Consider the following 6,512-nt stretch of genomic DNA (forward strand, 5'->3'; position numbering starts at 1 on the left):
TATCTCTGGTTGTACTGATCCATTTAGTTTTTACGGCAAGAATACTGGGGTGGGTTGCCATTACCTTCCCCAGGGATCGCATTTAGTCTGACCTCTCTGTCATGACCTTCCCGTCTTGGGTGGCCCTTCACGGTTTAGCTCATGGCATCACTGAGGTGCTCAAACTCCAGCACCACGACAAGGTAACGATCCTTTGCTGAAGAGCTAATATTTAGTAGTTTAATATTCTACTATCGTATATTTTTGTATCTTCCATACTTAGTATAGAGGTTTAGCATTTAAATATTAAATATTTTCTCTAATATTTTAGCATATCCTATTTTAGTTTGATCACCCCCAATTTATATAATCTGTTTAGAAATATTGCTTTTATCTTCATATGACCTCTGTAATGACAGTTTTAAAAAATTGGATTGCGGTACTTCCAGATCTAGAATTTGAATCACTTTGGGATGATTTGCTCTGGCCTTCTCCAAATATCCTAGCCTTTTCCTTGCTTGTGCTTGTAGTTTCTCTCCCACTAGTCAGAAATCCAAGTTTCTTTAATGTTAGCTGTTACCATATTCCAAAGCAGAGTGGCAGCATACATTTCATTTTAGCATAGAAGACTATTTAATTGTATGGCTCCTTTCATAATTTTTTCCAACTTACCAGTCCTAAGAAACTATGAAAATAGCTTGTCTCTCTTTCCAAAATGTTCAGTTGGTTTACAAAGGACTAATCTGCATAACCAAATCAGGTATTGAAGATGACAGAGCAGATCACATTAGAAACTGCATTCATGAGGATTCTTCTTGGGTTAAAAGTTTCTCCACAACGACAATATAACTGAATGGCTGAAATATGACCATATTGCATCACAAAATAAGAAAGGAGTAATTTGAGGAGCCATTGCTTTTTATTTGTCTCAAGAACTGAATACAAAATAAACTCACAGTGCCAAAGTACTAAAATTAAGGTATCCTCTAATGCCCCCGATAATTTGTAGAAGTGGTTTTCTAATTTGTCAATGACAGCAAAATTCACAAACTGACAAAAGGCCAAGGAATAAACTGTCCTTTATTCCTTGGCCTTTTCTGCTTCTCTTGATATCATTTTTTCAAGTGTTGCCCCTTCCCTTCAATTTCTTTCCTAAATTCCTCCATATACCGAACTTAATCTTTTTAAACAATATCTGTGGGTTTTTTAAAACTCCCTGCTTTTCTGATTTGCCATATATGAAGCACTGCCCAGCTCTAGTGTGTAGTATTATTTTACCCATTTCAACTTACCATATAAAAAACAGTCTTATTTCCCAAGAGTGTTCTTGCCTGTCTTCATTTTGGGGGTGGGGGGGGTGAGGGGTGGGGTGGGGGGGAATAAGCTGGGCAAAAGGATACCCTCTATGGCAGTTATTTCCATCACCAAGCAAAGAGCTTCCTCCTGTACCCGCTCAGACATTGTTTTCTTCCCCACCACCAAACTCCTCCAGGTAGACAGTGTGAGCTGGTGCAGCTCCCTCCATTTTGTCTCATTCTTGTTAATGATTCCCTGAAAGAAGGAGGTAAAGAAAATACCACCAGATCTCAATAAACAGTATAGGAAGCCAAGAGGATTAGAGAGACTGGGGCAGGAACTTTCCCCCTTAACACTGTATTCTCATTTAATAAAATCTTTATTTGCAAAATTGCAAAGAAATGTTACCTTGGAAGGCAATAGGCTTTCACTGGATATTAAAGCTGAGCTTGCTTTGAAAATGATTCAGAAGAAGTGCTTCAGAGCATTCATGAGCACAGTGCCTCGCAGTGCTATTCATTAAAGTACTGTAATCCAATCTTTCCTGGTTTCCACAAAAGCCTGAAAAAAGGATCCTGCTGCTTTAAGAAATCCAAGTCCATGAATTGGACTTAAAGCTTAATTAATTAAGTCCATGAATTGGACTTAAAGCTTCATGCACACTCTGCAATATATCTTCCAAATCATTTTTGAAGCAAGCAGAGCCTTAATATCCTGTGAAAGAAAGTCAACTACTTACCGAGGTAACACTTTTTTGCAGAATAAAGGTCTACAATTTTAGATGAGAACATAGTGAAAGTAGCTTTCAACTTTCTAGTCAGGTTTACAGGCCTGGTATTCCCTGGAGGTTACCTGTCCTGGTAATAAAGGCCCAACCCTACATATCCCAGATAAGATCAACCAAGTCTTGCCACCTAGTGAAATGTATAAGCCTATGGCCAGTTTATTTATCTTATGGAAACAACAGAAAAAGTGACATCCTGCATAAGCCATAATGACACCAAAATGATTTCACATTTGTGGTGATGTCATCAGGCAAATGCCATCCTTATGTACAGTATTTGCATCCTGACATCTGACCAAAGTAGATAAATTGGCATTTGTATGAGTATGTAGTCATGAATATCTCATTATTTGCCCCCTCTTGTGCCCTTTCCTCCCTGTGGATATCCATGATCTGAAAAGAAGCTCCCATTATTGTCCATGAAAGCTTAATTTAAAATGTACACAGTAGTTTTTGTGGGGATTGTGGAAATAAATAAGCTTCTTTTTCATGCACCCCAAGATCCAAGGTTCATGTTTGCTCATGGTTCATATAACTTACTTCAAGTCTAGAACTTAAAGCTGGAAAACAAACAAGTATAGTATGGTCAGATAGCCTATCTTGACCTTTGGTCACTCTGTCATCTAAAGGAATATCAGGATGCCCTCCAAACTCTTCAATATGATCCACCAGATCCACTTTCCGCAAATGATCTTCATAAAAGCAGCCATGTGTTAAGAAAACAGAATATCACCCTCCCATTTTCTAGAATGAGAAAAACAGAAAAAGCTATAGCTTTGGGGGGGTTTATTATAACAGGATGAATTACATAGGGCAGTTAGGACATCACAAATGGAGGAAATGTGCCAGATTTCATAGAAACTGGTTATAGTCCCAGTGATTTTTGAGCTGAACATTTTAAAATCAGATTTTAAATTACCCATAACCTCTTCGTAATGAGAATGAGACATTTAGACCTGTGCATTTTAGTCTTGATTTGATCCAATTTGAAGATGCAAGAATCTAAAAGGATATGATTCTTTTTTTGTTTGTCCAAGATTTAAGGACCAATTGATTAGATTCTGGACCATTTCAAGATTTTGATGTCACTTCTTAAAAAGAGTAGTCTGTAGGCCAGGGCCGCAGCTAGTGGGGGGCAAGCAGGGCGGCCCCAAAATGAGTGCTGGGGGGATGCCAAAATGAGCGCTGAGTGGGTGCCAAAATGGGCGCAGAATCCATGTTTGCCCCAGGTGACAGAGACCCTAGTTGCGGGCCTGCCGTAGGCTACAGGGGAGAAACCATTAGAAAGATTAACGATTCTGCCTGCAGCTTTGTCTGAGTTTTTGACAACACAACATGGACATCCTGTATGTTTCTGATTTGTGGTGGAGGGGGCCCCTCCCCATGTTCTTTTCCTGGAGGGGGCATGTCCCCATATTTAAAAAGCTGCAGTTAGGTGACTGGTGGTGGGCTGATCATAGAATTACTCCAATCTGAGGAAAGACCCATCTGGCACTAAATCCAATACTCTCCTTTCCCTTTCCTTTTTGGTATGGCTGCTGCAACACCACCATTCACAGAGCAGGTCTTGACTTACGTCACAGTGGAATCTGAAGAGTGACAAGGTGGTTTAGAACCAGTCACCTGACTTTGAACAATTAGCCATCTGACCTGACAGGTGTAACATTACAGCAACATGCTGAGAAGTGAACTTAACATAGTTAACAGAATAGGCAGAACATTGTATGGAGCACTGGCTTTTCTTCTTGAATGGTAGGCAACAGCCTGCTTCAAAAATTCAGTCACTGTGAACTTCAGTAGGCCTCATCAACAGCTCCTGAAATAGTGCGCAGAGCAGAACGGAGCTACTCAACTCCATGGATTGTTATGATATAGTGTTACACACACACACACACACACACACGGAGAATATTGTGGGGAGGATGAATATTTGGAGCCTGGAAAACGTTTAGATATGTGTATTTTTGTAAAAAAAATCCATTCTTTCTCCAGATATTGTTCAAGCATAGATTTACACAGAAGAGGAGTGGAGCATACTCCTCATCAATGTACGATGTTGGAAGTATTTATCCCTGTGATGTGAGCAACATTGAATTGTAATTATATGATTTGATTAGCTTTCCCATGGAGATAGTATTAAGAAGGCTAATGAACAGATTAGCATCAAAACTGTTGGAGTTGTGAATCCAACAGCACTGATTCTTCAGCACCTCGTGACCTACTAAGCACAAGGGGGCAGTAGGATGTAGAGAGTAAGGGCTTGATTCTTTGCCACTTCTTTGCTAGTCACTCTGCTGTCCTTCTACCAAGCGATTGCTCATCTCAGGCCACTGCCTTCTGCCTCTCTTCCCAGGCACATATACACACAGAGCACATGTTCCCTGTCTCTTCTTGTGGTAGGATAGCCTTAGTGAGGCCGCAGGCTTTGCTTAATGTGTTTCCTGTAAAGAAAATCTCCTTTCCTGTTGTAAAACCGGCTTCACCAGTCATTGCTGAGATCAGATTCTAGGTCTCGGGAATGCTCATTTGCACACACACAATGCTTCAGCTTCCAACAAAAACAGTGTTTTATGCTTCTTTCTTCTAACATCATTCAATTCAAGGAGCATTAGCAGCTAAGACCAACTTGCAGCCATTCCAGAAGTTGAAGTAACTCTCTCATCTGCCAAGGAGAACCTGATATGAATCAGGTTGACTTTTACCTGCGTTTCTTTCTGAAGTAGTTTATTGCTAGAATCCCTGGCTGCTCATTAGGAACAGATGAATCAGAATTTATGCCCCATCTGCTTGGCCCCATTGGTGTATTATGTACCTGGGAGCCTATAGGAATCTGAAGGTCAACATCAAACCAGGCCTTTAGGGAGGCATGGAGGCTAAAGGCATTCCATTCTAGCACGTGCATAAGAATATAAAGCCACGTGTGCTTTTAAAGGCTACTTGTACTGGGGCCTGGAGCTGAGGAATGTGACCTGGGAAAGGAAGAAATAGAAAATGGCATGAAAATGGTAAGGGTAGATAAGGTGGGAAGATTTCAACCTGGCTGTTGCAAAGTAACACGGGAAAGGAGCTAGTTGGTCATGTTGTAGCACAACCAGAGAAGTCATAATGACCACGAGGTGGTCCTTCTAGCCTAAAGACCCTTGTTTGTTTGTTTTTAATGTCACAACTTTTGCTGGAAAAAATATTTGCGGTATAGGATAAATATAAATATTTGATCTTGGATCGAAACACAGCAACCTGGTATGTATCATATAAACTTTACTGAGAGAAGAGGCAGGAGTTCAGCACTCCCAATGTACATACGTCCTTTGGGGTCCTCTGGGCTCAGGACGATCTGCACCAGAGTGTAGATCACAAGTGCTGCAATTGCTATGTGTTCCAGCAAAGCTTAATCAGTGCAATGGTCTAGAAGTGGGGTTGCCTTGCTGTATTTATAATCTGTACACGTTTGAATTCTGTGGGGTTGGTTGGTTGGTTGCTCTTTTACAAATATTGGCTTCTAGACTGAAATAACAGTAATAATATAGTATTATCTCCACAAATACAGATTCTCAGTATAAATAAAGATCTAGATATAGAATCAACATTTTTTTTTAAGTTTGGACCAGTTACTCCCTCAGCCCTAATTAACGTCAAGGTCTGCAACGAGACAGCTCAAGAAGAACACCTCTGGTCACACCACGCATCGATAGCTTTGCTTGTATGAATTAGGCAGGTGCAATGCAAAACAAGCAGATCCTGCAACCAAGCAGGACAAATGCTATGAAAAACATACAACAGTATGGTTAGTTTAATAAACAGCGTATGGTAGCAAAAAAATCAGAATGAGTCTGATGAAGTGAGCTATAGCTCACAGAAGCATATGCCTCTTAATAAAATGTGTTAGTCAGAAAGTGTACTACCAGATATCTTTGGATTTTATGGTTAACTTACTATCAGCTCATTCAATTATTTGAAATAAATCTAATATTCATTCAATTGGATCAAAGGTATCTACGGAAAAGTGTGAAAAATGGGGGGTGGTATTTATAGTTCAGATTATTTTAAATATCTTAGAATAACTATCCTATTTATCATTAGATTTAAATACTTTAAATTACATTACACAGATTAATATTGATATGAATGCACAGTTGAAAAATCCTATGATTCCTAATAAGACTAATACAAACTAAAATAGAGCAAAAAATTAAAAAGAAATAAATAGAAAAAGAAATTTTAAAAAGCTGAATGTGCAAAAAGAAAAAAGGGTAGCAAAAAAAATAGAGAACAAAGAAAGAAGATATAAAGAAGTAGCTTCCGATCTTCTTTACAGCAGTTATCAGTTCAATTATAAATTGACCTCTCTATCTAAAGTGACATCATGACTCTCTTCTTTCTATAGTCTATCCCAGAGTTTCTCAACCAGGGTTCTCTGGAACCCGAGGGTTCCACGAGAGGTCAGTAGGAGTTC

This window comes from Candoia aspera, chromosome 2, assembly GCF_035149785.1.
Source record: "Candoia aspera isolate rCanAsp1 chromosome 2, rCanAsp1.hap2, whole genome shotgun sequence".
Lineage (NCBI taxonomy): Eukaryota > Metazoa > Chordata > Lepidosauria > Squamata > Boidae > Candoia > Candoia aspera.